At 32.8% G+C, this 11,416-nt stretch overlaps 1 non-coding gene across 1 annotated transcript; it reads left to right on the forward strand.

The window, feature by feature from the left end:
- Window positions 1-4,771: 4,771 nt before the first annotated feature.
- Window positions 4,772-4,875, forward strand: LOC116663417. Its single transcript, XR_004319669.1, has one exon. It is a non-coding gene; the product is annotated as a U6 spliceosomal RNA (small nuclear RNA).
- The last annotated feature ends 6,541 nt before the right edge of the window (window positions 4,876-11,416 follow it).

Consider the following 11,416-nt stretch of genomic DNA (forward strand, 5'->3'; position numbering starts at 1 on the left):
TACAATTCAGCCACATGCCATACCAAACCATAAAAGATGATGGCAAATGTGGTTTAGTTCCAAGCACAGAAGCAACAGAATATTATTTTAGTGAAGAACTATGCAGACTGAATACCACAAAAATTGATTAAAAGATAAGTAAATAAAGACAACAACTTGCATTTATTAATCTTATCCAAGATGGTAGAAATTTTGCACCTAATATATAGAATTTCAAAATTATAACTATTAAAGTAGCAGATTCCTGTAACTGACAATAAATTATTTCCCCATCATGATAAGTAGCAATGATTCAAGGCTGAGTAATCAAGGGGAATGCAAATGCTAAGGCAGTAAGAAGTGGATGGTAATATCTTTGGAAAATAGTGGATGATTCAATGTGACTTGAGTCAGAATGAATGGAGGCATGCATTTGGGGAAGGCAAATATATCTATAACCACTGTGCACACAAATTTAAAATCTTAAACTATAAAACAGCTTTTAAAGATTCTCTCTTTCACTCCAATTAGGCTTTTAGCCCTCTATCTATCTGTCAAAAATGTTCTTGTCAAGGTTACCATGACCTTCACATTGCTGAATTAAATTATAATTTATAGACCTACTTACATAAAAATATATTCAAATAATTATTAAAGTGATCACAATAATAATAAATAATAATGAAGCCATTAGTTCACACCTATAATGATCATCATTAACTCTAAATTTGTAAATACCAGGGGAAAAAAAAACAAAACAAAAAAACCCCCGAAAAACCCTTCATTTTTCCTGGGGTAGTGACAAAAAATAGAACAACTGCCCCAGCGTGCAAATAATATCTTTGGTTTTCCAATCACGTACAGGGCATAACATTCCCTTTAATGTGAGAACAGATGCAAGTGATGTAATGGGCTTCTAGTATTTGGGTATCACTGAGGTAAATTGGAAAAATTTAAGAGAAAATACCCAATAACTTATTACCTTTGATTTTTTAAAATTTCAATTATTTTGAAAGGTTTCAAAATACAGAATCAAGATTGATCTATACCATTGATTTAGTTTGGTCATATTCTATTAAAAATTATGGATGGCTACATTAATATGTGGGATCATTAAAAATTAAAGTGACACCCATACATATATTAATTTATTGCATTAACCATAGGAAATAGATCGGCAAAATAATAGTTCCCACTTAAACATTCCTAATATGCTTTATAGTAGCCACAAAACTGAAAACAATCTAAATAGCCACCAATAGATGAATGAACAAACTACAGTATAACCATACAACAGAGTACTAGTCAGCGACAGGAATGAACTATTGATACGTGTTACAACATGGCTGAACCTCAAAATAATCAAGAAAAAAGCAGACAAAAAGAGTGCACACTATATGATGCTACTAATATATAATTCCAGACAATATAAACTGATCTCTAGTAACAGAAAGTTGACCAGCACTTCTTGAGGACAAAGAGGGATGAGCAAGAGGAATCACAAAGTTTCATGAGAAAACTTCAGGAGCATGTGGATATGTTTATTACCTTGATTGTGATAATGGTTTTATAGGTATACACACACATCACCTATGGAAGTGTATACTATGTGCAGTTTATTGTATACCAACTGAATCACCATAAAACTTTTAAAAAAGAAACAATAGAGGTTTTGAAAAAAAATTCCTAAAGTACTTTTCTGGTAAAGATAGACCTTCCCATTTGATAGATTAAAACACTGAGGGGATAATTGAAGAAGTTGCTTGATATTCTTTTTTGAACAGCAGTCCTTTTTTTTTTTTTTTTTTGGTAATTTAAAATGACCCATCAGTGTCTATTTCTCCAACTAAACCCTGACTCTCTTGCCCACACTGGCAAGCCACATATCTATTCCATTAATTGATTTAAGCTCAGATTTATGTTCTGAATGGCCCCATTAGTTAGGTTGAAGTTTTCACCCCAGGAGGATAATGGCATCTGTGACATCACAGATAGAGGACTTCTTACAAGAAAGTGACAGAGAAACTGTTTGTAAAAAGATAATGATTGAAAAAAATGAGATAAATTTCTTTATGTGTTGAATGCCCCCTACAGCTTAATTAATGGGGTCATGCACCAGATTTATCTATGCTAATTATGTTTCCGTTTTCATTTTCGGCTCTCCTATACATGGTAATTGGTAAAGATCAGTCTCTTTTGTGTCTTTTATTTTCCATGTTTAAAAAGAAATGGATTTTCCTCCCACCTGAAGTTAAAAGAGATAGAATGTAAGTAACACTATAATAAAATTATTTTATAATCAATTTATACTTTCTATGGATGGATCAGATCTACTCTGAATTTTCTTTAGTAAAGTCAAATCTGACTAATTTCCCTCTGTATGCAAATATTTTTTAGTATGTGTTCTTATGATGCACTCGTGTGATTCTAGGGCTGACATTATATAACCTGACATCAAAATGTCATAAAGACTGCATAATTCATTCCACTTGAATTTTGGATTTTAAAATTCTATTTTATTTATTTTTGTAAAGACTCATTTTACTAAAGCCTACATTAACTAGTATTTGATCAGTGACAAACTTCTATGTGTGAGAGAAGTAAGCATCTATCATGTTTGTGTTTTCATGCCACTCAGAATTGAACGGGATTCTAATACGCGGGTAAACGTGCAGACCTTTAGCACAGTAGTTGGCATATAGTTACTGGTTAATGAATATTTTTTTGTCTTTCTTGTAAGTGTAGAAAATGATAAAATAATGACTATATAAAGTTCCTTCTCAGAAATGCACATTTCCATTTGTAACTTCATTCTGAATTCACACGATCTCAAAATATTTTTTAAAATATTAAAGACCATTTTGCTACATTGGACAGTTTCGCCTTTGTATTTTTACGTGACAACTCCCTTACTGAAATTTCCGTCATAAGTGTTACTTATTTACCAATTCCACATTGCACCTCCCAGTTTAGAGACTAGTCTTAGCTTCAGACTTCTTGTGTTCCAATATAGGATGGATCTACAAAGTAATTTTATCCATCTCAGCCCCATTTCTCTTATCAATATAATAGAAATATAGTAATTCTCATAGAGCTATTGTAGAGATTATATAAAATCATTTCTTTTTAACGATTGCTTACACAGTATCTACTATGTGTTGGATATTTCTTAAAAATACTTATATAACCTTAAAGTCAATCCTATTATTGTTCCCATTCTACATGTCAGGAGATTGAGACACAGAGAAATTAAGTAGTTTCTCTAACATCTAACAGCGAGCCAGTGGTTCAGTCTAGGCAGCCTGTTTCTAGTCTCTCTGTACTTAACCTCCAAGCTGCTCATGTGCTCTGTGACCAAGATGGCCTTAATGTTCCCCTCAGTCTAACTAAATTTTAGAAAGATTTCTTCCTGATTGTGACTGTAGATCAAATTATAAACCTTTACTATTACTAATTTTTAATTTTTAATATCATCAAAAATTTTGGTACAATTAAGGTCTAAAGGGGGAAATTTGCTTGCTCTATCCTATATTAGAGGCTAGTTGACTATGTCATAAAGAGATTAAATAACTTCTCTGAGATTCCAGTAAGTCTCAAATCCTTCCCTGACTACAAAATTTTAAATGGGGACAATATTAACATAATGGGACAGGCCTGACAATGAAATTAGATCATTTATGTCAGGTATGTATATGGTACAATATATATCTCAATAAATGTCTCTTCCCTAACTTACCACCAAATAAGCCCTCTACCCACGGTCCTTCCAATAAATCCTCACATACAGGATTGTAACTAGATCTTGTGTCAAGATTTCTGGCATAACTTCTCAAGTTACTCTTGGAAGTTAATTTTGAAATTTAAATAACATTGCAAATAAGAATTTTTGTTTCAAAAAATACATGACTCATTGAAATGAATGGACTTGTTAGTCTATAAACTATTTGAACAACATTGATAGGTACATGGAAAAATCACATGTGTGAGAGACACTTATATAGGAATACTTGGAATATTGATTTCCATGTTTCCAATATGAAATCTGTGGTATTCTTCATGCTGTTTCTTTGTGTGCAGTGTGCCTTTTCTCCTTCTTCTGGCTACTTTTAACATATCTGTTGCAGTAGTTATTATTAATTTTTCAAAATCTGATTTTGATCAGGGTTGGCATGGAGTGTGTGTGTGTGTGTGTGTGTGTGTGTGTGTGTGTGTGTCTGGACCTACCTTCTCTCTAGGATGTTGCTATAGTTTTATCTAGCCATATCTTCCCAAACTCCAATCTCAGTCTCTTCACTTCTACAAGATCACAATCTTTTAGGGGGTTGCCCCTTTCTGCACTCCAGTCTGCAAACTATGCAAGAGCAGCAAGCTGGAAAATCATAGGCAACACTAATTTTTATTCTGTTACCAAGGATCAGAGTCCTGTACTTTCTGTTGTCCAATGTCTCAAAATCATTGCTTCACATATTTTGTCCAGTTTCTAGTTATGTAAGGGTAAATCTGCCTCTTGTTACTCAATTATGGCTAGATGAATTTGCATTTCTTTAAGTCTGTCATGCATTGCTTTATTTATTTTGAAATCTTTGCACTAGGTACCTACATACTTGAGGCCTGTTCTACCTTGTTGATTGACAGTATTATTAAATACTCCTTTCTACACAGGAAATAGTCCTTCTTCAGACTGATTTTTCTGATACTGATATACTCACTACATCTTACTACTATTTGCATAGAACATTTCTTTTTAAACATTTACTATCAATCTAGATATGGTTTTAAAAAAGATCCACTAGTGCTTGCTTCTACAGCACATATACTAAAATTGGAATGATACAGAGATTAGCATGGCCCCTGCGCAAGGATGACACACAAATTCGTGAAGCGTTCCATATTTTTTGATGATGATAGTGATCCCACTGTGATTTTAGGTATTTATTTCAAAATAAATATCCATGAATGAAAAATAAATTAATTTTGACAAAAAATAAAAAAATAAAAATAGATCCACTATAGTTTTCATGTAGGCAACATGACAATTCTGCTTTTACATAAGTTTGATTATCTCTACCTTTTAATTAGGATGTTTAACCCAGTAGAATATTTTGTGATTACCGATATGTTTAGATAAACATCTACATATCCAATCTTGTTATAAATTTAGCTATTTGATTCCAATTTGTTTTTATCTGGACTTTGTACCCGCCTTTTTTCTTTGCCATTTGTTTTTGTTTGAGTACATTTATATTCTATATTTTGTTAATTATTGGCTCTTTAGCTCATTTCCCTTGTTTTAATTTCAGTGAGTTTTCTAGAGTTACAATATGCATTTTTAATTTATTACATTTCACCTTCAAATAATATTGCATTATCATATACATTTAATAAGCTTACACTGCTGTTGTAACTCATTGATCTAATCATTATAGTCAATGCAGTGGCTGGATTATAAACATACACCCATGCACACTTATGCCAATATTATATGTTTAGGCCATCAAGTTGCTCAAATTGAGTAAAAAAGAAAAGTGAAATTAATTCCAATAGCACTGAATAGATATTCCCTATTTGACTGGTAAATTTCTTCCAAACCATTCATCTTCAATGTATGTTGAATCAATGCTTTAATACCTATAGGGACAGGGTACTCATTATCTTAGGCAGCAGACAGACTTGGATCCCTCTGGCACAAAACCCTGCCTGCACTTAAACACAAATCTATTTTTGAAATACTTTATCTAAAACAGACATTAATCCCCTTGCTTATGACAGGCTTTCAAATACTGAAGACATATACCTCCTTCCCTTGTGAGCTCACTGTTTGTGATTTTAAGATGCCACGCTGCCTTCCATCATATGTCTTGTGAAGTAATTTAGAGTTCCTCACATTCTTCTTTTCTTCTTCATCTTTATCTGAATTAATTCCATTTTTATATACCTGACATTGAACAAAACATCTGATGAAACGTCATACCCTTAATTCCCTCGGCTGGCAAATCATGCCATTTGTCATACACAATTACACATCCTTCGAGCGTCTTGTCATTTTGTAGCATCTACAGAATCTAGTAAAGTGCATATAGTCATTTTTTAAGTTAACTGGAGGATTACACATTTTAAAACATTATTAATTGTGTTTCATTTATAGTTAACTGTAAGAAACTGAAAATGTAGAAGGCAAAGATGAATAGTTCATAAATGTTTGCTCTCTGGCAGTTATATCAAGCACAAATGAATGGGTTAGCTTATGTAAACATTCATTTGAAGCCGACTCAGGTGAACAAGAAATTTGTATGATTTTCCTACAATATGTTTATTTCAGAGATTCAGTATACTATTATCCAATAATGATAAAATGGTTACATAGTTCAATAGAGAACTACTAAGGTCAAAATTCATAAAATAAAGATACTGAAATTGTTCTTTTAAGCTTCTTCTCCTTTTAAGATTTTTATTTGTGCTAGGCATTTTAAATCAAAAACCAATTAGAATAAAATAAAATCCAATTTTATGGGCCATGGAGAGACCATACAATTTCATTTATCATTACAGAGTCTCTCCCACTTAGATCTCTTTTGAACATTTTATTCCTAGGGAGTATCTTTTTTCCAACTGCATCAGTAAACGGAAGGTGTAATACTGTTCAGTTTTTCTTGTATGTGCTTTGTTCTCATCTGCCATCAGCTGAAGTCAGTTGTCAGTCTCTAAGATATAATGAGAACTACTTTTTGCCACACAGAATGTCTTTACACAGTTATTATAGCACCAATGAAAGCTTTCTCTGGAGGACACATTTTCTGAACACCCTGCAAATGTAATCCTTTAAAGTGTTTTGGTTTTTTTTTGGCTGCATGAATTCCCATATGACTATACTTATGACTATACTTATTTCAAAGGAAAAATGTACACTTCTAAATCTATTACTTATTTAAGATTCATATGAATAGGTAGTCTCACAAGTATTTAACAAAAATAATAAGTAATATGTTAAAATCAATTTAATTTTTCTTTTGTAGCAAAAGAATTAAAATATAAATTAGCATATGAATCCCTTTATAGTGATACAAAATATGGACTTGTGATCAAATATAAAAAGAAAGTATACTAAATTATATTATAAAATTATGTGAACCTTTTTGCTTTGGAATCTAAATATATGTAATTCCTATGAAATATGTATATATTTCCTCTGATATTACACATATATCCTATTTCAAATCTGAACAATAAAACAGGAAAATGAAAGTATGCACTTAGAAAATGTAACCTTTAGTTCCTTTAGACATCTTTTCATTTGCCTATGCTTCCCCAATAAAAAATATTCTTTTAAATTTTATTTTATTTTCAGAAAACTCTAAATTATAAAATGAATGAAAACTTCAGAATAAGAGAATCACAGAATATGTACCTATCTCAATTGCTTAAGTACAACTTAGTGATTATATCTGTTGATGAATATTAAGTAACAAAAATTAGCAGTTGAGCGGAGAGGGAGGGATGGAGTATGTGACAATCAACTGAATGAAATAAATCTCTGGGAAGGGACATGCAGTATAAGGGAAAAGAGAACTGGATAGATATACTAAATATTATAATACCATCTTCCTCTGCCACACATTATTACAGTTGAGACTGAGCACTTCATAGTTGAAAGATGACTCGTGTTCTCACTCATTTTTATCTTTTTTAAAGATGGTTTCCCCCTACTCCTTCCTCTCTGAGGGAGTCTTATTCATCACCTTTTATTCTCCTGTCTCTATCCTCATAGTTCTGCTTCCTTCTTCATCCTTTCTCATTTTCTCTTCAATTCTCCTATTCTCTCTCTGCTTCTCGCCCTTGAAATGATCAAAGTGGAGATTCAGTAGTGGAAAACTCACTCTCTTTACTCTGCCAAATTGAGACAAAAGTCTCAAAAAATAGGTGCTTTCTTACTTTTGAGAGTGCATTTTGCTAGCTTTAAAGATGCAAATAAAAGATAGTAAAACAAGCTCTATGTTTTTAATATAATAAATTTTATGTTACAATATATTTCAATATTTTAAGTCAAATTAGTTAAATTTTCAGGTACTTGATATTCCTAGCCTGCCAAGTGACAATCCTCAACCACCAAGTAAAAAGAAATCACCACATGATCTCAAAGGTCCTGTATTGAATAGGGCAAAGGCCAAGGTTTTGAACAAGGTTGGGATTTGACCTTCACAAACAAGTTAAACGCTCTGTGCCTCATTTGTCTTTTAGTAGTAAATGGGGATACCCATACCTGTGTGGTCTAAGTAACCATCTTGGTATGGTACTTAGTAGACAGGGCCATATAGAACAAAATGAGAAACGGAGCCAGTCATAGAGTACTTTGGTAGTGAAATAAAGTAAATTTTGCCCTTTTTTCCTTCCAGAAATGTCTCTTCATGAGACAACATATACATCAGGTCATATTGGCCCCTTCGAATATGCAAAGGACATTTTTAAGCTGACTTTGCAAGCTTTGTTAGGCGACTCTTCTACTAAACTCTCCCCACACCCCTCTGTCAAATCACACTTAGTTCTCCATCATAGATTTATGCCATGGTTTTTTTACTTAATTATTTTCTGTCTTGCCTGTTAGATTATAAGCTCTGTGACACTGGGGAACAGAACTTTTTAGTTTATCATTACATACCCAGAACATGGCAAAATGAAAGAGAAAACTGGAATAGTGAAAGGAAAAGTTTACATAATTTGATTAAAAGTACCTGAATTCAGACATTGTAAAATTACTCAATAAAAGTAAAATGCAAATTAAAATATTAATGGGATATCACTCATCATCATATAGATTGTCAGAGCATAAAAACATCAATATAGCCCAGAACTGGTAAGGTTATGGTGAAATTGACACTTATTTGTAATTATCATAAATGATTGCATTGTTTTTTTAAAGTAAATTTTAAAATTGAGAGGAGCAGTTCTTTAGGTGGATGTTTTTAGGTTGATGGGAAATTATTTTTTTTTCATATACTAACTAAGAGATTCTTGAATGTGAATTTAGTATTGGTAAAAAAGTGTAAAAGGCACAAAATTTATAACTCAGTCATCAGTTAGGATCACCCTATCCCTTAACATTTAGGTAAGATAGAACATCTGTTTTACACTCTGTGAAAGGAATGGTGATTTCTCCAAGATTTCTACAAATAATCAGTTAACCACTTGTAGTTCTGTTACCTTCATTTATTTATCTTCCTCTGTTTATGCTCTTTTCAGTTTGGTAACAATTTCAAGCACCCCTTTGCCCTGACGTTTCCACATCTTTCAACTAGGGCAAGCAAATGCTAATACAAAAAAAAAAAAAAAAAAAGTGCTTTTCTGTAAGTCTTTGATGAAGGCCTGTCAGTCATGAAGGAGAAATTATGTCACTGAACCTTTAAATATTATTTATCATGTATCACAATTCTTAAAGTCTCAGAGCCAAGTTAACCAATGGCCATGCCAACTATCCTCATTTCTCATGTCTGACTCCTGAAATCCACTTTTATTGCATATTTCCTGCATGGATCTTCCAAATGTGTCCTCATTTTTCAGTCCCTCCCTAGCAATCTTATTTGTAGTCTTTCAATGTTCTAAAATGTTCAGTTAAGATAAATTCAGGGTACTTTGTGGCCCTTTGCCAATAAGAAGGACAGTACTTTTTCTCCTTTAAAGTAATCCATCTACTTTAAAAGATAGTAATAATTAACAAATTATCTCTTCTAATACATGATACAAATGATTTGTAATGTGGTAGAACCAACGTGTGACTGTGAATTTTGAGACTTCTAGTCTAATCTCAGTTCTGACCATTGCATATGGTAGGCAGAATACTCACCCTCTAAAAATGCCTATATCCTAATGCCTGGAACATGTGAATATCTTACTTCACGTGGTAAAAGAGCTTCTTCAAGTATGATTAAGATGAAGGACCTTTAGATGGACAGATAATGCTGAATTATTTTGGTGGGCCCAACCTGACTACCTGAGTCTTACTCCTGTCAGAGCAAGAAGGATATCACAGAAGAATAATTGCAGAGATATAATGTTGCTGGCTTTGAAGATGGAATAAGGAAGTCATAAGCTAAATAATCTCGGTGGCCTCTAGAAGCTGGAAAAGGAAAGGAAACACATTCACCCCTAGAGGCTCATGAAAGAAACACAGTTCTGCTGATGCCTTGGTTTTAGCACCATGAGACACAAATTGGACTTCTAACCAACAGAAGTGTAAAATGATAAAATATGTTGTTTTAAGAACTAAGTTTGTAGTAATTTCTTAGAGCAGCAAATGAAAACAAATACATAAATCATTTATTCTTATTCCTTCTACATGTAAAGAGATGATTAGAATGAAAACTTTCCAAGACCTTTCCACATCTTAATTGTCTGATGAACATGCCTACAGTGGTAATTTTGGGAGGGTCCCTTTATTAATTTCCTGAGGAAACACTGATCAATATAAACCTATGGTTATTGGCTACCTCTATTCAGAAGTGCACTTTAAAATGCACTATTCAGAAGTGCACTTTAAAATGCACTTTAAAATCTACACTGCTTGTTGTAGATTTACTGAGATCAGTAAATCTTCAAACCAATATATTCTAATCTCAGATAGAACAGCCCTGTTAAAATGTTCACAAACTATATGCCTAGGCATGATCTTTTTAAGATTTTCTAGTGCAAAACTGGACCCTGACCATTTCAGTTCTACCTGAAAATCAATCACATCCCTCTTTATGGGTTATTAATGGATTTTAATATAAAAGAGATGGGGAATACTTTTTTTCAGTCATAACTTACTTTCCCAGACTGGTGGAAATATCCCAGCAGGCCCGGGCTTCATGTGCTTGTAAGAAGTCCTGGTTATAGATATCCCTTGTTCCTTGTTATGTTAACACTGAACCAAAGGAATTCTCTTTCTTCTGTCTTTCCAAGTATTCACTTACCTATTCTGATTTCAATTTTAAGTTATTTACAACATTTCTCTAATTTTTATAGTCCTTTAGAGAAGCTGGTTTTCAAAATTTTTTTTACCCACTATAAAAGTTATGCACTTAACAGCTTGTATAACTACAAGCATGGCCCCTTTTCTTCCCCACCCTGCTGCTGATTCACATCATTTCAATATTGGTGATGTAATCCAAACGCTTTGTGTGCTTAAGAAGCAGTGTCCATGGCCACAATGTCACGTCCAATGGTGCAAGCTAATAACTTCAGCATGTTAAAAAAATCATCAAGGTATAATGTAACATCAATAACAAATAAACATTGTATTCTGCCTTTTACAAACAGCTGGGCTTAGCAGCCTGGGCTTAATCCAAATAAAACAGGAAAAGCAAATGAATAACTACACTGTCAAGTAACCTACAAGGAGCATTTAAACTTACAAATAAAGTCCAGATTGCAGTAAAACTGACATAAAATCTCCATGTTATACTTT

The sequence above is a fragment of the Camelus ferus genome, chromosome 4 (assembly GCF_009834535.1).
Source record: "Camelus ferus isolate YT-003-E chromosome 4, BCGSAC_Cfer_1.0, whole genome shotgun sequence".
Taxonomy (NCBI): Eukaryota; Metazoa; Chordata; class Mammalia; order Artiodactyla; family Camelidae; genus Camelus; species Camelus ferus.